Source organism: Octopus bimaculoides, chromosome 15, assembly GCF_046866305.1.
Source record: "Octopus bimaculoides isolate indiv1 chromosome 15, ASM4686630v1, whole genome shotgun sequence".
NCBI lineage: Eukaryota > Metazoa > Mollusca > Cephalopoda > Octopoda > Octopodidae > Octopus > Octopus bimaculoides.
The window spans coordinates 25,001-49,530 of NC_142942.1; the positions used below are offsets into that span (position 1 = coordinate 25,001).

The 24,530-nt window shown below is 36.4% G+C and overlaps 1 long non-coding RNA gene across 1 annotated transcript in view; it reads right to left on the reverse strand.

Moving 5' to 3' along the window:
- The window catches only part of LOC149132397 (uncharacterized), a 115,042-nt gene that overhangs the window by 1,839 nt on the left and 88,673 nt on the right, over positions 1 to 24,530 (reverse strand). The window lies entirely within an intron of this gene.

The following is a 24,530-nucleotide window of genomic DNA, read 5'->3' on the forward strand; positions in this document are numbered from 1 at the left end:
CCTCGGCTCTGTCCTTTGTTTTAGATTAGTTCTGTGTGACTTGCTGATTCAGCACGTAACTCTAAATTATATATTTCAAGGTAGGGCTATAGGCGCCTTACAATATGATCGTTAATATACATAAAAAAGCTCTACCCTAGATGTTTGTATTTGAAAATCAATAATATATTTTATGATCTTATTTCTTTTTTACATTCGAGTATATTACTACGCTCTAATTTTGACCCTGCTATTTTGTATTAAATTCTTTTGCATTATACGTGTGTAAATACGACGTTTATATGACCACTACAAATATTATGAATCTGGGATTGATCTTCAGCAATGATTTTCAACCACTTGCGACCCACATAGGATAAGGTGGTAAAAGTGCTACAACACACTATCACTATCAACATTTAAAAAGCTTAGACATAAAAAATTTAATTGTTTTAAAACATAAATGGATGTACATTTTACATATTGATGTAAAGGAATATATATGCGTCAGTATGCTACATTAAAAACAATCAAGTTTTCTAAATATCCTGGTATTTTCTGGTATTTTCTGACTGACCTGTGGAACAACACACCTGCAGATATTAAACGATACAGGAGTTAAAGGTGCCTAATTGAAAGCAAAACCAATCTTAGAGGAATTTCAACTTCGAATCAATGTAAATTAAAAAATACATTTTAAAAAATTAATCAATACTATAGAAAGAATGAAGTTGATTGAATTGATAGTAGAATATTAGTAATACTTTTTTCGACTATAATAGGATTTGAACTCATAAAGTGGAGTTTTCTGCCAACCCCTCAGCGAAATATAATGCATAACAGCCTAATTAATCATTTTCACAAAGGTCTGCAAGTTTAATTTGATAAATCTTGAGATGTAATTCTATATATTTTGGAATTTAATATTCATAAATAATTGGATACTTACAAATGTAAATATATATTTTGCAATTTAATGGATATTAACAAAGTATCTTACAGTGTTCTAAATTTTAATGAATACTTGGTAAAGTGAAATCATTTGTTTATACCCACACACACTCATATACCGTTTACCTCGTTTCTCCACCCATACTGTCTCCATGTGCACTTGCGTCTGTGCATATGTTCAACTAAAATTATATTCTTTTCTACTCTAGGCACAAGGCCTGACATTTTTGGAGAGGGGGGCAGTCGATTAGATCGACACTTAATTTATCGACCCCGGAAAGATGAAAGGGAAAGTCGACCTCGGTGGAATTTGAACACAGAACGTTAAGGTAGTTTAAATAGAATTCTAACTTCTTACGTATGAACTAAGATTCGGGTCAAACAACACAGGAGATGATATAGTGACTATGAGTAAGCGATTCAGAACGGTATTGATTTTAGTTGTCTTATGAGGGTTAGGGTTGTTGAGAGAATACAGCATTTAGTTTCGTCATTTTACATTCTGACCTTAAATTCTATTTATTTCTACATTACCTTTCAGCCCTCGATAATTTCCTATATACCCTTTGAAGGAAAAATTGGCAAGTTACATAATACAGTGACTACAAGTCACAAAGTTGTGTATAGTTTCACTTTATAAAGATGTGGATTGCGGCGACAAGAATCAAATGTATTATTTACTATAGAAATAGCATAAAGCTAATAAAACGCAGGACTAACACGCCCATCGTCTCTAATTAGTCTGGCAAGAAGCACGCCTCAGTATATACAGCTGAATATTGCTGAAATGTCATGCCAGACAGGTTAGCCAAATGAAATAGCTCAACCATGAATAGAAGCTCGACATGCTGGGATTCATTTTGAAAATATTTAATTGCTTAGTCAGACAAAAAAGAACAACGTACATAACCCTTATCCCTTTTTAGCGACCCCGTAACTAGTGGGAAAAAAGGAAGGAAGTTATTTTCAGGTGAGCGGTATTGCTTGAATGCTTACAGTAGAGCTGATACGGCTAAAAGCACCTAAAGGACCACATCCACTGATAAACTGAACAACGGTTTAAGTCTATCACCTAGTCTAAAGTTTTATTATTAATTTATCTGTACTGTAGCCCTGGCACTTAATAAGTTCACTGACGACAAATGAGGGAAATATTTGTAAGAATTAAAGGTTGTGAGATTTGTTGCGCATTGCAGAAACTCTGTGTGTGCGCGCGCGTTATCGATATATGGTACATACACACACACACACACACACACACACACACACACACACACACACACACACACACACACACACACACATATATATATATATATATATATATATATATATATATATATATATATATATATTGCATACACACAGATACATGCATATACATACACACTGCTGCTGCTAATGGACTGGTTTGTGTACAAATATTTATTTTGGCACAAGACGTAAATGAAATATTTGATACAACTAAACGAGAAAAACCTGTTCAATCCGAATGAATATTGGGTTGTATGTCGTTAGGTAAGGTATTTAGCCTACGTAAAGTATTTGCATTTCGCGCTCACATATGTGGTTGGTCTTTTATATAAGATGTATTTTCAAGAAAATTATTAAATGACCTCTTTTAAAGGATTGCTGTGATACATCACTATATACAGGCTGCTATTTAGAAATTTCAAGAAACCAGAAATCATTATATCAACATAAAGAAGTTGCATTTAATAAGCAAATAAATAGTTAGTAATAATATTGGTTTCAAAATCTGGCATAAGGGCATCAATTTCGGGGGAGGGGTCAAGTTGATTACCTCAACCCCCAATGCTCAAATGGTACTTATTTTTTCGACCCCGAAAATATGAAAGGCAAAGTCCACCTTAGTAGAATTTAACTTAGAACTCGACAGACGAAATGCCAAGTTTGCTAACGACTCTACCAGCTCGCCGCTGTATAGCTAGCTAGTAGGACAACGAAACCGTTATACACGCACTCGCTCAGTGCCCGAATACTGCTGACACGTGGAGTTAATATTGAACAGTTTCTATCACATGCAGGGGGGAATCCGCTATCGGGGCCCACTGAAGATCGCTGCCTTCCTTTGGCCAGGAAGTGCGCCCAATCATTATCTGTCTAGTGGCTTTGGCGAAAGAAATTGTGTAGTGTAAGGGATTGAAAGGGCTGGAGGTAAACACATTCCTCTGTGGCCAAGCCCTCATAATTTTTTACAAGTTTCAATTGAAAAGGCACACAAAGTAATGTGTGAAGTGCTTCCTCTCAGCAAATTTGTTGAAAGATGGATGAGAGTAGTGAGCATGGCCGAGTGAATTGGCCAGCTCTGAGCATGAGCCAGTATACTGGGAAAAACAGCTTGCAGAGGGCACTTGTCTTAATAAGTGAAGGTGATCGAAGTTGATAAAGGTCCCTTACTGCTTCCTTTTCTGTGCCTTACATAGACAAGACTTCCCTTAAAATCCTTGTGTTGTCTTCTGCATTGTCTTCTGCATGACTTGTAGCCTTGCATCAATTCTGATTTTATTTACAGTTCTCCAACCGGTCGATATGCCTCCCAGTACTCCGATCACCATTGGAATCACTAAAAACCGTTTTAATCCCCCACAGCTTTCCAACCTCCTCCTTCAGTGACTCATACTTTTCCATCTTTTCATGCTCTTTATCTTTCACTCTACAATCTCCTGAGATAGAGATATCAATTAATTGGGATCTCCTTCCCTTTTTTGCTGACAACTTCAATGTCTAGCATTCCTGCATCAATCATTTTATCACATTGAATGGTGAAGTCTCACAAAAGCTTAAACTTGTCATTCTCTAACACCCCTTCTGGTTTCTGCTCATATCATTTAAATGCTTTGGCAAACCCACATTTCTCAGATATCCTCCAGTAGATATATCGGGCAACATTATCATGTCGTCTTTTGTACTCTCGCTTGTGCCAACTTAGCACATTCGCTTGCATGATTGTTGACCATTTCTCCTCGTCTTCTACACATTCTGTATAATGGTGATTTTTTCGTTTTGTCAACCTGATATTTAATGTACGGGCGCTGCACAGCAGAGCTTCAGTACATCTTTTCAAGTCGTCATTTCTAGGCCACGATCAACTCTTATCCCAATCAATGCCTTCTTTATCTCTAATGTACTGTCTGTGTATATGTTCCATTCCTTTTCAAGTTCTTTTTTCACTCTCTTCTTGCATTCATTCGGTGTTGCTGCATCAGCAGATTTCAGTGTTGAGGTCTTTTACTTTTGACATGATGTTACTCATTTTTAAGGTACGAAGCTTTGTGGCTTTCTTCACTTTTGACACAATTTTCACAACTTATTAGTCATCTATCTGCTTTCTTTTTTTCAGTATACAGTTATCAGCTAGCAGAATCGTTAGCACGCAGGACGAAATGCTTAACGGTATTTCGCTATGTTCTGTGTTCAAATTCCGGCGTGGTCGACTTTGCCTTTCATCCTTCCTGGGTCGTTAAATTAAATACCAGTGAAACACTGGGGTCGATGTAATCGACTAGTCCCTTCTCACCAAATTTCAGGCCTTGTACCTATAGTACAATGGATTATTATTATTATTATTATTATTATTATTATTATTATTATTATTATTATTATTATTATTATTTTATGTTTGACTTTTGTTTTGCATTTGTATAAGTTGGATCCAAGTCTCACCCAGAGACCTCAAGAGACAACAAGTTAGAAGTTCATGTAGGTGTTATGCCTAGGGTACCATATATTTGGATTTGTACAGTTTTGTTCTAGTGAATGTTTAAGAAACCATGAGAAAATTATGTGTTTGTTTTAAAATTTGAGATCACATAGACAGTATTTTACGTAGGATATGGGCAGTTCCCATGAGCACTATCTTTTGAACTTCAGCCATTTTGGGGTTTCCTGGTATCTGAACTAGGTAGTAATCAGCCCGTTTCGCTGTCATTCCCAGGGCACCTATGACAACAGGTATTGTTTTCGTCTTCAGATTCCACATTTTGCTAATTTCTATTTCAAGATCTTTATATTTGCTCAGTTTTTGGTAATTCTTGACAGATACGTTTATATCGATTGGGACAGTCATATCAATGAGGAGGCATGATTTTTGTCTGAAGTCTTTCAGTATGATGTCTGGCCTATTTGCGTCTATCTTTCTGTCAGTTTGAATGGTGAAGTTCCAGAGGAGTGCAATGTGATCATTTTCAAGTACTGGGAGTGGTTTGTGTTCTCACCAGTTTTTATCATGGGGCAAGTCCAGGTTTTTGCATATTACCCAGTGAATATATTGTGCAGCTCTATCATGCCTGTTGAGATACTCTGTAGGCGCAAGCAGACTGCACATGGAGACAACATGATCGATGGTCTCATTTTGTTGTTGGCATATACGACATAATGGGGAGCTGCCGTTCTTTAATATGTTGGCCTGGTAGTTCTTTGTAGGTAGGCATTGATCTTGGGCTGCTATGATAAACCCCTCTGTTTCTGATTTCAAGCCAGAGGCCATTAGCCATTGATGGGTAAGGGCTTTGTCAATATCTGCATTATTCGCTCTCTTTGGGTATTTGCCATTGAGAGGTTTTCCATGCCATTTTTCAGTCATAATATCTAAGGCAGCAATTTTAGCACGGGTTTTCAAGCGCTTAGCTTTTTCTGCAGGTGTTTCTAGTTCGTCTAATTCTTGAATTTGTTGCAATTGGAATTCACTTTGATATTACTTTGCCTGTTTTGTTACTGAATAAGATGCTTTCTTGCTTTCATGTTTTGAGACAAGTTTTAGCATCCAGTCCCCAGAGTTTTTCAGGTAGGTGTCTAGGCCAGTTGTGGCTACCTTCATTGTTAATGCCAACTGTAGAAGTCCTCGGCCTCCCTCTTTTCTTGGCAGATAAACACGTTCTATATCTGCCTTAGGGTGGTGAATTCTATGCATCGTCAACAGTTTTCGTATTTTTCTGTCAACATTACATATTTCAGTAATTGACCAGTTAACGATATTGAAACTGTAAGTCACGACTGGTATGGCTAGAGCATTGATCGCTTCGATCCTGTTTCTCGCGTTCAGCTCTGTCTTCAGTATTGCTCTCACCCTGCGATAACATTCTCTTCTGATCCTTTCCCTCATCACTGAATGCTTGATATTGTCCCCTTCAATTACCCCTAGGTATTTGTAGCTCTCCGCTGGTTCTAACTCTTTTATGACATTTTGTTGGTCAAGGTTCACATTAGATGTTTTTGTCATTTTTCCTTTGATAAAGGTAGCTTTTGCACATTTTTCAAGGCCAAATTGCATCCTGATGTCATCACTGAATTGTTTAACAATCGCTAGTAGGCCTTTGAGTTGTTGGTCATTTTTTGCAAAGAGCTTTAAATCATCCATGTAAATGAGATGATTTATATTTTTATCAGATATTTTATAACCATACTGTGCATCATTGAACAATTTTGAGAGCGGTATTAGGGCTAAACAGAAGAAGAGTGGTGATAGTGAGTCACCCTGGAAAATGCCACATGAAATTCTTACATCTCCAGCATTTAGAGATTCATTGTCGTTGTTCAACGTCAGTGTGGTTCTCCATGATCTCATACTTACAGACAAAAAGTTTCGCAGAGTAGGCGCTATTTTATACATTTCCAGACATTTCCTAATCCAGCTATGTGGTAGGCTATCAAAGGCCTTTTTATAGTCTATCCAGGCTATTGACAAGTTTTTGTGTCGCTTGTGACAATCTTCTAAGATCATCTTATTGATGAGTAGCTGATCTTTACAACCATAAGATCCACGTTTACATCCCTTTTGCTCATTAGGGAATATGCTACTTTCTATTAAAAAACTATAGGTGTACTCGGTTAGGACAGATGTTAACGTCTTATACATTGTTGTTAAGCAGGTTATGGGTCGATAATATTTTGGTTCGTTTGTTTCCTCATTTTTTTGGAAGCAGGAATGTTAAACCATTAACTAGCCAAGAGGGCATCAAACTAGGATTTTTCAAAACATCGTTGTAAAGTTTTGTTAGCAGTTCATGGCTCTCTGGGAAGGCATTCAACCAGAAGTTAGGAATTTTATCCTTTCCTGGAGCCTTCCATTTGCTTGACCTCCTGAGCGCAGATCTTATATCTTCTACCTTGACCCCCTCCCACTTTTGCTCCTCTAATGAGTCTAGGTCTGTAGATATTCTATCAATCCAAGGGGCCTTTTCATTGTGTTTTATCTTCTGCCCAGATTTTATTCCAAAATTCTTGCACTTCTTCTTTTGATGGGACAGACTTTATTGTTACTGGTGTTTTCCCTATCTTCCTGTAGAAATTTTTGGGGTTATCTTTGAACATGTTATTATCTCTGAAGAATCTAACACGCTTTTCATACCTTGCTATACGGGCAGCTTTAGCACATACCTTTTGCTTGATGGTTTCTATGGTGGTATCAATGTCAACTATGGTTTTCACATTATATTTTTTCTTTAGTTTTTGAGTCTTTGTAGGTTTGATACTCTTATCAAATTTAAGGTTTTTCAAACATTCTATGTCAGATCTAAGTAGCTTAATTTGGTGTTGAATGCGCTCTTGCCAAGAAGGCTTTTTGTGGGAGTGTTGTCGTTTTCTAATCTTTTCACCACATAGAACCGTTGAGATTTTTGCGGATGCATAGTACAGGTGGTTGAGATCTGTAATATCAACATCATTAGCTGAAATTATATCCTTAAGTGCAAGGCGGATTTTACCAATTATTTTCAGGTTTTGGTTAGAATTGCGAATTTTGGGGAGAGTGTCGCGTTCATTCATACTGGTTTCTTGAATTTTCAGCCATTCAATCATGATTTGATTTTTTAGATCATGTAGTTAGTTCTGTTGCATCGATTTCTGTATGACTTTCTTCATCTATTTGATTTTCACCTGCCTTAGTGTTTATGGTTGGTTCAGAGAGTATTTCACTTTGCCTATCAGTTACCTTAACTCTTTCAATCATTACTGTATTTTCATCAGCCTTGGGCTGGTTTATAATTATTTCCTCTGAAGTATCTTCTTTAGCTGCAGTTTCATTCTTTTTATCCCTTACTGCTTGTTTAATTTGGTCAATCTCTACTTCAGTTAGTAATTTTTTTTTCATAATGTTTCTTCTGACGTTGGCAAGTTTGTTACTGTCTATGTAGGGTCTTACTTCAAGGTGTTTCTGTCTCCAGTTTAAGTAGGTTTGTATAGTATTAGATTTATCTGTAGGGAAATATATGGCATGGTAGAAGGCTGTAAGAACTTCTTTATTATCTTCCCTAGAGCATTTTTCATTCTTTTTCTTTTGGTTATTTGAAGACGAGCATGGATGGCCATCTGTTGGAATATTCCGGTTGTGGGGTACTTCCAGCTCCTGTGTCGGGAAGATTTGAACCAGTAGCAGATTTCTCGTCTCGGATATGGTTCATTATCCGAGTAAGTGGTCCTTTATAACCCGGTCGATGAGCATTCCGGTTTGTATTTTGTTTTATTAACAGTGAGGCATAACAAGCTTCGACGTTGACGCTAGGGGACAGATCTGTCTGTTTAGGGTAAATTTTTTGAGACAACACCGTCTCCGAGCTCTCGTGACGTAGCTTCTTAAGGCTAGCAGATCTATATCGAGTAAGTGGCCCTTTGTGATTCGGTCGAGAACCAACCTGGTTTGTGATCTGCTTTGTTATCATTGAGGCATGACGAGCTTTGGCGTTGACATTAGGGGACGGATTTGTCTGTTTAAGGTCAGTTTTTTGAGACAACACCGTCACCGAGTTCACAGCATGTAAACATTGCTCGTAGCGTAGTTTCTGAAGGCTAGCAGATCGGTATTCATCTGTATTTTTTTTGTTGATAGATTTATCTCCGGGCATAGTGTATTTTTTTTTTCTTCCGTGTGTGGCGTTTTAAACTTATGAATGGTTCACTCTGTCTGTGTTTGTTCACAAAATGAAAATAAATAAAGAAGAAAAAAAAGTTTTGGTTTTGTTTCGTTTGTGATATGTGTTTTCGTATGCGTGAGTGTGTCCTGTGATTTTCACGTAGTTGTGTAAACATTAAGATGCATGTGTAGTTCTATGGGTATTAAAACGTATATACCATTGTGTACACGTTCGAGTGTATGCGTAATTATTCAATATATGTAATTACTATTTTGTTCCATTTCTTTTTTATATAGTTTGTAAACTTTCCGGTGTTGGTTTTGCGTGTGTGATCGCACGTGTTTCGATGAGAGATCGTGCATAGGAGGACCTGTGCTTTGTATGGCAGTAAAATTTCATTTTTAAAAATAAAAAATATTTTTAAAAAATTATCTTCGTTAAAAGACCGCTTCCTTCAAATCTTCCACCGGTTCTTTTGCCTAATTCCATCGATCTTATTGGATTAGATTTGTTTTTGTATAGGGAGCCCGGTGTAGCACATCCATGTTGTTATTCAGCCCGGTGCTATTCTCTTATTATTATTATTATTATTATTATTATTATTATTATTATTATTATTATTATTATTATTATTATTATTATTATTATTATTATTATTATTATTATATGTTTGACTTTTGCTTTGTATTTGTACACGTTGGCTCCAAGTCTCACCCAGAGACCTCAAGAGACAACAAGTTAGGAGTTCATGTTGGTGTTATGCCAAGGGTATCATATATTTGGTTTTGTACAGTTTTGTTCTAGTGAATGTTTAAGAAAACATAAGAAAATTATGAGTTTGATTTAAAATTTGAGATTACATAGGCAGTATTTTACGTAGGATATGGGCAGTTCCCATGCGCACAATTTTTGAATTTCTGCCATTTTGGGGTTTCCTGGTATCTGAGCTAAGTATCAATCAGCCCCTTTTGCTATCATTCCTAGAGCATCTATGACAACAGGTATTGTTTTAGTCTTGAGGTTACACATTTTGTCAATTTCTATTTCAAGATCTTTATACTTGTTCAGTGTTTGGTAGGCCTTGACAGATACATTTATGTCGATTGGGACAGTCATATCAATGAGGAGGCATGATTTTTGTCTGAAGTCTTTCAATATAATGTCTGGCCTATTTGCATCTATCTTTCTGTCAGTTTGAATGGTGAAGTTCCAGAGGAGTGAGATGTGATGATTTTCAAGCACTGGAGGTGGTTTGTGTTCCCACCAGTTTTTATCATGGGGCAAGTCCAGGTTTTTGCAAATTACCCAGTGAATATATTGTGTTGCTCTATCATGCCTGTTGAGATACTCTGTAGGCACAAGAAAACTGCACATGGAGACAATATGATCAATGGTTTCATTTTGTTGTTGACATACACGACATGTTGAGTTACTGCCGTTCTTTAATATGTTGGCCCGGTAGTTCCTTGTAGGTAGGCATTGATCTTGGGCCGCTATGATTAACCCTTCTGCTTCTGATTTTAAGCCAGAAGACACTAACCATCGATAGGTAAGAGCTTTGTCAACACCGGCACTATTATCTCTCTTTGCGTATTTGCCATTGAGAGGTTTTCCTTGCCATTTATCAGTAAGAGTATCTAAGGCAGCAATTTTAGCACGAGTTTTCATACGCTTAACTTTTTCTGTGCTTGTTTCTAGTACGTCTAATTTTGGAGTTTGTTGTATTTTGAATTCACTTAGATATTAATCTGCTTGTTTTGTTACTGAGTAAGATGCTTTCTTGTTTTCATGATTTGAGACAAGTTTTAACATCCAGTCATCAGAATTCTTCAGGTAGGTGTTTAGGCCAATTGTGGCAATCTTCATTGTTAATTCCAGTTGTAAAAGTCCACGGCCACCCTCTTTTCTTGGCAGGTAAAGTCTTCCTGTATCTGCCTTAGGGTGGTGCATTCTATGCATTGTCACAGTTTTCGTATTTTTCTGTCAAGATTACATATTTCAGTAATTGACCAGTTAATGATATTGAAACTGTAAGTCACGACTAGTATGGCTAAAGTATTGATCACTTCGATCTTGTTTCTTGCATTCAGCTCTGTCTTGAGTATTACTCTTTCCCTGCGATAACATTCTCTTCTGATCCTTTCCCTCATCACTGATATTTGATTCCGTCCCCTTCAAATACCCCTAGGTATTTGTAGCTCTCCGCTAGTTCTATTTCCTTTATGACATTCTGCTGGTGAAGATTAACATTAGATGTTTCTGTCATTTTTACTCTGATAAAGGCAGCGTTTGCACATTTATCAAGGCCAAATTGCATCCTGTCATCACTGAATTGTTTAACAATCGCTAGTAAGCCCTGTAGTTGTTGGTAATTTTTTGCAAAGAGCTTTAAATCATCCATGTAAATGAGATCATTTATATTTCTATCAAACATTTTATAGCCGTATTGTACATCATCGAGCAATTTCGAGAAAGGTATTAAGGCTAGACAAAAGAGGAGCGATGATAGAGAGTCACCCTGGAAAATGCCACATGAAATAATTACATCTCCATCATTAAGAGATTCATTGTCACTGTTCAAAATCAGTGTGGTTTTCCATGATCTCATACTTACAGACAAAAAGTTTCGCAGAGTAGGTGCTATTTTATACATTTCCAGACATTTCTTAATCCAGCTATGTGGTAGACTGTCAAAAGCTTTTTAATCTATCCAGGCTATCGACAAGTTTTTGTGTCGTCTGTGACAATCTTCCAAGATCATCTTATTGATGAGTAGCTGATCTTTACAACCATCCTTTTTGTTCATTAGGGAATATGCCACTTTCTTTTAAAAACTATAGGTATATTCAGTCAAGACAGATGTTAGCATTTTATACATTGTTGTTAAGCAGGTTAGGGGTTTATAATTTTTTGGTTCATTTGTTTCTTCATTTTTTGGAAGTAGGAATGTTACACCATTAACTAGCCAAGAGGGAATCATACTAGGTTTTTGCTAAACATTGTTGTAAAGTTTTGCTACCAGTTCGTTGAGATTTTGGCGGATGCATAGTATAGGTGGTTGAGATCTGTAATGTCAACATCATTAGCTGAAATAATATCCTTAGGTGCAAGGCGGATTGTACCAATTATTTTCAGTTTTTGTTAGAATTGCGAATTTTTGGAAGATTCTCGTGTTCATTCATATTGGTTTCTTTAATTTTCAGTCATTCAAGCATGATTTGACTTTTTAGATCATGTAGCTTTGTTAGATCAATTTCTGTGTGACTTTCTTCTTCTATTTGATTTTCATCTGCCTTAGTGTTTATGGTTGGTTCAGTGAGTATTTCACTTTGCTTATCAGTTACATTAACTCGTTCAATCATTCTCGCATTTTCGTCAGCCCTGGGCTGGTCTATAATTATTTCCGCTGTAGTATCTTCTTTAGCTGCAACTTCGTTCCTTTTATCCCTTACTGATTGTTTAATTTGGTCAATCTTTAATTCAGTAAGTAATTTCTTTTTCATAATGTTTCTGCTGATGTTGGCAAGTTTGTTACTGTCTATGTAGGGTCTTACTTCAAGGTGTTTCTGTCTCCAGTTTAAGTAGGGTTGTACAGTATTAGATTTATTTGTGTGGAAATATATGGCATGATGGAAGACCGTAAGAACTTCTTTATTATCACCCCTAGAGCATTTTTCATTCTTTTTCTTTTGGTTATTTGATGAGGAGCATGGATGGCCATCAGTTGGAATATTCCGGTTGTGGGGTACTTCCAGCTCCTGTGTTTCGGGAAGATTTGAACCAGTAGCTGATTTTTTGTATCGAATCTGGTTCAACATTCGATTACGCGATCCTTGGTGTTCCGGCTGAGAACCGATCCGGTTTGTATTTTGCTTTGTTATCATTGAGGCATGACGAGCTTGGACGTTGACATTAGGGGACGGATCTGTCTGTTTAAGGTTAATTTCTTTTGAGACAGCACCGCCTCCGAGCTCTCTGCATGTAAACATTGCTCGTAACGTAGCTTCTAAAGGCTAACAGATCTGTATTCGTCTGCATTTTTTGTTGTCGATAGATTTATCTCCGGGTATAGTTTTTTGTGGTGTTTTTAAACTTATGAATTGCTCACTCAAAAAATAAAAAAATGTTTTGCTTTGGTTTTTGTTTTTGCTTCGTTTGTGACAGTTTTCATATGCGTGTATGTGTGTCCTGTAAATTTAACGTAGTTGGGTAAACATTGGAATGTATGTGTAGTCCTATGGGTATTAAAATGTATATATGATTGTGTAGACATTCAAGTGTATGCGTAATTACTCAACTTATGTACTTACTGTTTTGTTCCATTTATCTATACTATAAAAGGCAAATTTTCTCTGTGTGTGTGTATGTTTAAAATTCATACATTTACACAATTCCAAATTTCTTCGATTAAACAATCGCAATTAATATTCTAAATACAATTTGTTAGGTCACTGCGTCATTTTTTCACTCCAAAAATTTGCTAATAATGAATAAAATCCATAAAACTACAGCAGTAAACATTTTCTCCCTAATAAAATCTAATTTCCTCTTTCTAATACAAATCCTTTCAACTCCTACTTTCTCTTATGAACATTTACGATCAATCCAACAACAAATACAAAAAGATCAAAACTGAAACAATCACATTTCGATACTCTAATGACAGATACTAAAACTACATACAAAATTACTTTGCCCCTCTAAAATTAACTATTTCTATTCCTCTTACACATCGTTTCAATTGCTACTTTCTCTTATGAACGTTTACGAACGATCCAAGAAAAAAGATAGAGAAACGAAGGAGAGTGAGAGTCAAATAAACAGACACACTACCAATCATATGTAAATACACACATATATATGTACCTATGGTTACCAATGACCTCATTCCAATTTGGTGGGAATTGTAAGTTTACTTTCCATTTCTAACACCGTCCTTCACCATCGAGACATCTTTCTCAAATACGATCAACAAACATATATTCCCTACAAACTGTGAGTTTTTTTTCAAAATCTTTTCGTAAATCTTGAGATTAACACCCGCATCATTACCTACCTAACCCTAACAAACCCTAAACCTAACACTGTAGTGAAAATCGTACGGGTGTTAATCTGAAAATTTAACAATCTTTTTTAAAACACTTTTACTTACTAACATCTTTTTTATTTAGTGTGTGTGTTGGCCATATATATATACACTTAAGACTTAGTTGTGGGTTGGGAGTTTGATCGGCAGAGGTCATTATTATTATTAGTATTATTATTATTATTATTTATTTATTAGTATTATTATTTTAAATTTTTCCCACAACGGCGGCTTCGGGCAGGTGGAGAATAGTCGATTATATTGACCCCTGTGTTCAACTGGTACTTATTTTTAAGACCCCGAAAGGATGAAAGGCAAAGTGAACTTCGGCGCAATTTTAACTCACACACTCATACATACAAATATCTGTCATTCTCTTCCAAATACGATCGACAATCAAACATTTATTCCTTACAAACTGGATTTGGTGGACATTGGAATTAGACACTGAGGGAAAATGGCTGTAACTTTTTAATTTTTTAATTTTGGCGATTTTCGTTTTCGATAATGTGTTCTATATGTCACGGTCATGCGATTACCCCTAAAAAATTTTTTTGACCAACCCCTCCCCCCACACTTGATATGCTAGAAATAACAGCTAAACGCGGACAATCCAAATCTTGCATTAGTCCAGATGGACTATATGTAATCTGAACCTTTCCCCACCTTATTTATTATTTTTTTTTTTTTTAACGGAATCCCACGTTTTAGGCTATGGAGATTCCGATTCTGAAAAAAAATTGTTTGAAAAATTTCAATTCCCCTCCCCCTCACCAAGCAGGCCATTTACATGCTAGAAACAACAGCCAAATCTGGTTAGAGTTAGGGTTAGGGTCAGGGTTAGGGTCAGGGTTAGGGTTAGGGTTAGGGTCAGGGTTAGGGTTAAGGTTAGGGTCAGGGTTAGGGTTAGGTTTACCCTAACCGTAACTCAAAAACTAACCCTAACTCAAAACCTAACCCTAACCCCGACCCTAACCCTAACCCTAACCCTAACCCCGTTTGCCAAAGCGCATTTTTTCCTTCATATTTATTTACATATAGTCCATCTGGACCAATGCAAGATTTGGATTGTCCGCGTTTAGCTGTTATTTCTAGCATATCAAGTTTCGTGGTGGGTACTCGACATATGATCCTTTTTCTGTTTCAATATAAATGTAAGCCGTTCATTTTCACATCTAAGTTGCGTGAAGGCTATTCGTACGACCTGGAGATATGTAGAATACAATGTCAAAAATGAAAATCGCCCCCAAAAAAATAATAGAATCCCCCCCCCCCCGCGTGTGGGGTGGGTGGGGTGGGGTGAGGGGGTTCCAAAATTTTTTAGGGGGAATCGCATGACCGTGACATATAGAACACATTATCGAAAACGAAAATCGTCAAAATTAAAAAATAAAAAAGTTACAGCCATTTCCCCCCAGTGTCTAATTTCAATGTCCACCCTGAATTTTTTTAATATCTTTCTTAATACGCATTTTATTTAGTGGGTATTCGTGTGTGTGTTGCCCATATATATATACACTTAAGACTTAGTTGTGGGTTGGGAGTTTCATCTGCAGAGGTCATTATCATTATTATTCAGATTAACACCCGCACGATTTTCACTAGGGTGTTAGGGTTACGGATTTTGGGTCAGGGTTACGGTTTTAGGGTTACGATGAGGGTTAGTCTTACGGTTACGGTTTTAGGGTTAGGGTTACGTAATCGTGCGGGTGTTAATCTGAAAAATCACCGAAATGTGAAAACTACTGACCCTCCCATCTGTTATAATTTTTGTTGTTCTGTTTAATATGTATATAGATTATGCCTCCAAACAAGAGAGCTTGCTGGGGAAACAAAGCAACCGGTTTAAAAAGACACCAACAGACTGCAGCAATTCACCACATTCCAGAAGCTGCTTTGAACATAATGCAAAACGGTGCATCATCATCTACTGCCCAATCTGATAGAATTCTGGCAGAACTGTGTAGCAACATATCGCCAACAATTGCTTCATCAGAAATTGCCGCCCTACCTCCTGCGAAAAGGAATTACCCTGCTATGTATAATCAAGGCAGCGCAAAAAGTTGTTTTGCACAAGCATTTGTATAGCCAATTAGACGGATGAAATTTACGTACACTTAATAATGTTACACAAAACAGCCTTCAGACTTTCCCTATTAATTTCGTCTTTTGAATTATGAACATATTTACATCATAAGGGTTTTTTCATTGTAAGACTTTCTCTTTTAGTTGATTTTCAGCTAGCAAGACTTATCGTAGATGGCGTAATAAGTCACACCCGGACAACGACGGGTTATACTGCTAGTATTTTATAATTTGTAAACTTTCTCTTTTTATAATTTGTAAACTTCTTCTTCTTCTTCTTCTTCTTCTTCTTCTTCTTCTTCTTCTTCTTCTTCTTCTTCTTCTTCTTCTTCTTCTTCTTCTTCTTCTTCATTATTATTATTATTATTATTATTATTAGTATTATTATTATTATTATTATTATTATTACTAGCAAACCTACCCACCTACGATGGAGGCATAAAATGAGGGAGGAAAATCATAACAGCAGTATGTATTATCATCTGTTGTATCTCGTTTTCGTTTTTGCCACGACTTGGTTTTATTGTTCCAGATGTAATATTTAGGAAAATCTTGGTATAAAATCTGTCGGTCTTTTTCGTCGTGTTTGTTTGCTTGAAAATAAGCTGTCAGTTTAGTTATCGGTAGTCCGCGTTCCACGGCCGCAGCGACAGAAGTCGAGTCGAATCGTGCAGTCTGCTCGTTAGGTAAATGACAGGGTAGCTTTTCGACTGTAGGATACTTTTGGTGTATGTAAAATCCATACACCTTCCAGAATGCTTCACTTAAAGAGATGTATCGAGCGTTTACGAAGTTTTCTATTTCGTTTAATGCGAGAATTGTCTGTCCTGTTTCCGATGTTGAGAAGATGATTCGATCTTGTCCTTTTGTGATGTATTTGTATAAGTACTTCACTTCTTGGACAGAGTGTACGACCTCGACGTTGATGTGGGTGTTGTATTTTACTGTCAGATATGGATTGTATGGCACTATCCAAGAATTGTTAACTTGTGAAGAGGTCGATAAAATAAGTACCAGCCGAGCACTTGGGTCGACGTAATTGATTTACTACTTCCCCTGAAATTGCTGGCCTCGTGTCAAAATTTGAAAGCATCATTATTCTTCCATTTGTTTTGGCGGCTCTGAACATTGACTTAAAATATTAAATCATGTGTTCTACCTAAAAGATCGATTACAAGACACAGAAATAGGACAATATTTAGTTGTAAATAAAAACAATGTGATTAGGAATAGTTACATATAGTATTTAGAAAAATGTTTTTATTTACAAGTTGGGAATAAAGTCATATATCCGACTTATTTTCTGCTGGATTATTTGTAATAGGTCGTTTCTATATTGAGTCGGAAATCTATCAAGCATGTGTTTTCGCCTTTTCTCTGACATTCAAAAGTTTAAGCAGAACATTAACCACATAAAACCTCACCCATTTATTTGTGCGTCATAGTTAAGAGGAACCTACAATGTCAATGCACAATGCTGCTCCTCTTAATGTATTTAATAAAAAGACAGTCACAAAGTTGTATAATTGAATTTAAGAAAGAGTAAAAATGTCCGAGAGAGAGAGAAAAGAACACAATTTATAATTGTTACTAAAATGGAGAAAGAGAATCGGCATTTTGGTCCTTGAAGGCCATCTTATATCAGTGAAATTGATGTATTTGATACAAAGTGGGTTTACCAGAGGACTTGGAGCAGAGATAGAATGCTGGTTAACACTTCAGAGGAGCAGAAATAACTGAAGTAGCGATTGAAAACACATTGAGAAGAAACAATGCGCCTCTGGATTTGTTGGTTTTATTTTTGATGTTGTTGTTTAACTCCCAGATCATCTTGATCCAACAGTCATATAATAAAAGCTTTTTAGCTGTGACTACCGTGTCTTTTTGTGTACCTTGGTCATCACTGTCTATATGTTCTTCCTTTTTAAGACAGCAGGGTGTAATTTGAAGATTTCTACTGGGCCGAATGGTCTTCAAAAGGATTTCGTCTTTGGTTTAATTGGGTTACTAATAAAGTATGATGACGAGTGGGTCTCTGCTGATCAACTAAATGGCCATTTTATGCAGAGTTAGTTTTTACTGAAGTTTCTAATGGAAAGACATCGCTATTTGTTATGCCAGAGTGGAAGTCTCTAGTAGAATTAGCTGCACAAAAACTGCTAGTTGTCACTGAGAAAGGATAAAAATTTTTAAAAAATAATAACTCACCACGTTTCCATAAATTGGTGTAAATACTTCTTCAGAGTTTGGTGAGGAGAGAAAATAATCCTGACATGGACGGCTTAAGGGCAACAGAAAATGCGCCGCAAGAGACGTTGGCCTTGTTGGATTGAAATAATCGGAAAATTTTTCTCACTTCTGTGTGCATAGTGTGAGACAGGTAAGGTGATATGAGAAATCAGATCTTTTTTGTTGCGTATATACAACATGGAACTGGCAGTAAATGTGATGGTTTTATACGGAAGAGTGTTATTTACAGAACCACCTTGACTGAGAAGTGGTGAACAAGAAAATTCTTGAAGATATTCTTTGTTGCTATGTAGAAATATATATATAAACAAAGCAACGTGCAATTAATCGAACCAATATTGATTTCACATTTTGGCACAACACCAGCAAATTTGAGGGAGGGATAAGTCGATTACATTGACCCCAGTGTTCAACTGGTTCTTATTTTATCGACCCCGAGAAGATGAAAGGTAAAGTTGACCTCAGTAGAATTTAAATTCAGAGCGTTAGAGCCGAGCGAAATACTGCTAAGCATTTTGAACGGCTCGCTGCCTTAGAAACGGGCCACCAATATTGACAGAAAATACCTGCACAAATTTACTCAGTTTTACATTCTAGAACTCTACTACTCAATAACTAAGCCCCTCCTTTTAAAGTATTTACCTTCGCAGAAAATTACATCACAAGCAGGTAATCAAGAATATAATACATGCCAGACTATAATGCATGCTTTCCTTCTAAATACCTTTGGTGGATGACAAAGAATCAGCCGATATTTGTAAAATCATAGGACTCTACATACTAAACATATACACGAAATTCAGTAACCTCATATGTGGTTTATTTTGCGATAATGATCTTATAATATCATAAAATATGAACGGTACCTAATTAATCAATGTTAGGAAAAATCTCAGCGATAATTTAATAGAACTTAGTCTAAACAAATTATAATAAATGCATACCTAAATACAGTTAATTTCCTTGATTTTATATTAAACCTAGATATCGACAGTGACACACCTTTCAAAACTTTCAATGAAAGACTTCTACAAGTCGGCAAAAGCACCAAGCAACCATCTGCTTTCATTCAAGGAGCTAGTTGAAAATATCACCATACTCTTGTCAACTATATCCTCATATAGTGTTTCTTTCCACCAGATCTCCTTAAATATTAGAATGACGCACTGAAACATAAAATTTGTTAAATAACAAACATAACAAGTCCCACATCCACACATAAATATGGTACAATTCTACCCTTTGGTTGTAATATTAGAACAGATCTTACTTTTGCAACAAAAACATTTTTCACAATCACAGGTATTATCAAATATTTAGCATAATTCCGTCTCTCAAACAGCAAACATTAACTCAAAAAAACCTATCACGCATTGACAACTTCAACCTTTTCCGAGGTTACAGTGATATTAATTCCAGATATCTCAAAACAATCATTTCAGACTTCGTTAGAGTAAATTTAGAAGAAATTAACCTGACTCTGCTAAAGAGCTATCTTTCACCGAGAGCAGCTAAATCTGTTCAAAGATATGAAATTTTAATCCTTTTTATGGCTATTGTATTTAGAGCAGATGACAAGATTTGTTGGAAATTTCTGGTCAGTTATCCAATTACATTGACTTTTAGTGTTGGGAATGATAAACAATAACTGTTCACGTAGAACATATCTAAGCTTTATCAGTCAAGGTGAACTTTGTTTTTCATCCTTTTGGGGTCGATAAAATAAATACCAGTTGAGCACTGGGTCGATATAATTGACTTACTCCTCACCACCCGAACTTGCTGGCCTCGTGCCAAAATCTGAAACCAATGTTATAATGAAAGGATGCGATCAAAATGTTGTAGTAGTAGTCACTGATGCTGAGTGTCTATTTCCCGTTTCTGGAGAATTAATAATTCATTTTTCTCTTCATTATGAATGTAATTTAATTAATGTTTTCAACTCAGGACATTAAGTACGTCAACTTCCGCTTAACCACTGGCAGATAAGTAATATCAATCCATTATATAGCCTCGTTATTGTCTTATGTGTGTCAAAAGGGTGTTTACACAGAATATATTTACTGGAGAGTGAGTTACATTTTGTATCTCTGGCTCCTAAACTGTCCTGAGAACTCGTTTACATAAGATACTATATTGCTACATTGGGATGGATAATTTTACAAGAAGAAAGAACTGGTTACGATTTAAAATAGTCATGGGAAATTGGCAAGCCACAGGCGGCATGCGTCATTTTTGACCTTCAAAATGGCATACTATTCATGATGAGCAATAGCTCATGCGGTCTGCTGCTCGAAAAAGGTTATTCATGCGTAATTTAGCACTTGTGAAATCAGTTCTTTTTTTTTTTTTATCAATTTAGATACTAACTGCAGATAACAATGTGTTATAAGATAATATAAAGTAATATGAAGTGTGTGTTTATATAGTAAACTCCGCAAATACAAAACAATCTTTAAAAAACACGTTCATTTTCAGTTAAACCAGAAAGGAGAACTATGTATTCGATTTTATGAAATTTTCATACATTTGGTAAATGAAATAACAGAGAAGCTGATTTCATTGAATTAATTACAATGGTGCTGGTTTAAATGTGTAGCTGTTTAAAAGAAACATTTTCAGAAGATTGATAATTATATTAGTTAGCTTTAAGACATCTTTTTTTAACGATGAATTAATCAATTTATAGAACAAAACAAAACAAAAAAAACAAAGTTTGCTTATTAGATAAAAATAATATTTTATAAATATTTGCAAATGCCTTATACGTAAATATACATACTTACACGCACATACACATACATGTATGTATTTGTGTACAGCGGTGCCTATGAATTGATCCATTTATAGGCGTGCTTATACATACATACATACACGCACACACGCACAACTAAAGGAAATAGTTCAAGTAGATTAAAGGCATAAATTTAGATTAATTACTTAAAGGATGATGTACTCAATGACAAACACGAAAGATTTTCGAAGCCATCTCGAGCAGACTATGGTATACTTCTCCGAAGTCCAATCCAACTCTAACATCACCGAAGCTGTCTCATTTGCTTGCAAACAAAGAGTAAAGTGTCCTCTAAGTATATACATTAATTTTGTTAAACTAATTCTTAAATTCTTGGAATTATATCCCCGCTCCTTCTAAGGGTCACTGACAATTATCGTTGGTTTTCCTCCAACCAGCAGGGAATTTTTAATTACGAATTTTTGGCATGTGTCATTCTGTACATCACTTCTTCATGGACACACACATACACACACACACACAAGAAGTATATATGTACATATGCATGTATGCATTTATATTTATAAATATATATATACATACTTTTTCTATTCATGGGTTAAGACTACCATTAGTTTCCTGTTAAGAGAGAAATCTCTTAACAGTTATCAAGTCTATCACGTGGAACATCGGTGCTCCTCTCCATCTTGATTTTCTCTCTTAACATGAAGTCAATTGTAGTCTTAACCCATAAATAAAGAATTTTTATCCACCAATGTGGTATTGACTACTCATTCTCATTGTTCGATATTAAGGTACACACACACACACACGCATAATTGGGGATTGAGGAACCTTTGTCAATGATCGATACTCCGGGAGAGAATATTGTGTGCGTACATACATCTACCCTCATTTACTACTATTTACTCTCTTTCCTTCTCTCTCCCTTTCAGACAAAAGCACACGCACACACACACACATGGTCTGATCAATAAGTATCCGGACTGTTGCTATAGTAACGACGCTAAAGCATGCAGCGCGAAGCCGTTTGATACAAATTGACCCTTGAACTCTGCTGTGCATGTACACAGAGTTTCAACGTTCTAGCTCACTTCTACTGTTTACAGCAGTGCTTGGAAGTAACGTGTGACGCGTCTCATACTCAAATCTTCCGTGATAATGGACTGAACTGAACCGTAACTAATCTGCACATCCTCTGATAACTCACGGATGGTAAATCAGTTGCACGCACATTGGCGATGTTTTTTCTCAGTTCTGCTGATTGCGGGTCTCCCAGAAAGTTCGTCGCTATCGACATTTTTTCGGCCATCTTGGAAACGTCTGAACCACTCGTACACTTGTGTGCGGCTCATATATTCTTCTCCATACACTTTCTGCAACTTTGCGCTGCAAAATTTGATGCAGATTCTCTGTTCAAATTTCTCTGTATGATCAATGCGACAATCACACGACACACGTTCCTTCCAAGCACTTCTGTAAACAGTGGAAGTGAACTAGAACGTTAAAGGTTAGTGCGCATGCACAGCAGAGAGCAAGGTCAATCAGGACCAAGGGGTTTCACTCTGCGTGCTTTGCCTTCGTTACAGTCCGGATATTTATTGATCATACCTTATATATATATATATATATATATATATATATATATATACACACACACACACGACGGGTTTCTTTTAGTTTCCGTCAACCAAATCGACTCACAAGGCTTTGGTTGGCCCGAAGTTATAGTAGGAGACACTTGTCCAAGATGCTACGCAGCGAAACTGAACCCAGAATCATGTGGTTAGGAAGCTAGGAAGCAAGCTTCTTACCTTACAGCCAAGCCTGCACCTATATATAGTATGTAGATGATGTTAATAAAAGATGGAGTCATAATAAATATATATAATGAAGGAACACGTATACATTCACACGCTATATATATATATATATATTAATTTAGTTGAAAAGCAGTAGAGAGAAATAGGACAAAGAAAGTGATACCTGAGACGAGGGTTCAGACTGTGGACTTTCGGGGGTCTTTTCGAAGAATTCATCTAATGTCATTAACGTTTCCCCGAGGTTGATCACACGATACTATTCACGATGGCAGTATATCATGTCCCGAACACTTCTCTTTGCTTTGCTATAGCGTTCACAATCAAGCTCATTTTCATTAAACTGGTTCATGATCTCCAGCAGACTAGTGATGCTGTTACTGGGGAACCTGAAGAACTAAGCTGTAAGGATTCTTTCTGGAATTACTAGCTCTACTGTAATCGTCAGGTACATTTTAGATATCTTGCTGTGATAACTCCAGTAGCTCTTCTATGGGCAAATTCTTACCAAGAGAGGACTCGATTAATTCCTCCAATTCTGTCAACATATTGCATTATCCATTCATTGCCCTACTCAACGATATCATTCTTGACAGTTGTACTATTCCTTCGTAATATTGGTATCAGATTTTGGCATAAGTCCAGTTATTTCGAGGGAGGGCTTAAGTCAGTTACATCGACCCCAGTGTTCAACTAGTGCTTTATTTTATCGACCACGAAAGGATGAAAGGCCAAGCCCACCTCGGCAGAATTTGAACTCAGAATGTAAGGATGGACGAAATACCGCTAATCACTTTGCCCAGCGTGCTAACGGCTCTGCCAGTTCACCGCCTTATTATTTCTTCGTAATAGTGCAGGTAACAATTGCATGCTTCATGCCATAGTTTCTTCTGCAATTTTGGCTTACTTCCACTCAGTTTGCTTTGATATCATCTATGGCTTTCATGACATATGATAATTCATGATAAACTTATTCACCTTGGTTACTTTTCCAACAAGGCTTTGATATAGAAACTGCATTCTGATCCTTGGCAAGGAATTGATGTTGATGAGAGATAAGTAGCTTCAACAGGAACCCGGATCTGAAGGTCGCCAAGATTCTAAGATGACCCTGAAGGCTTCAGGTTGAACTTTTGCGCAACATCTTTTCACAGTGGGCAAAAATATGAAACAGTATGAAAAATTTTTATGAACACCCAAACGTTCTTGTCTCATTTCTGAGTCACAGACAGCTACATTTTTAATATTTCCCTCATTGGTTGTCATGTTTTGTGAGTGATAAACACGCGCTAACTTCAGCTTGAAGCTGCTTATAGTATTACCACGTGAGCCACTGGAGCGTTTTTCCTTTTCTCGGAAGCTGAAAGGGTACAAACACACACGCGCATGCATGCGCCCCCCCCCCCTCATACATAAACACATTGTTCCCAGAAGACGTAGAAATAATTATAATAAATACATATGCAAATAATCATAAACGTTATATAACTTTATCATTAATGTTGCATAAATCCGGGGCCTCGTGTCTATTAAAAACATTAATGTAATTATAACGTTTAGAAAATTGGCTAACCTCATTAAGATAGACGACGATTTCCGTAACATTTCATGGAATTACAGAGGAATAATTGATAAAACAATACGTGAGATTATAGAGATGCAAACAGCAAAGCAAGAACTGGATGGTATCAAAACTATTTCAGACATTAATTATTGAGGAAAGTCTATACAAT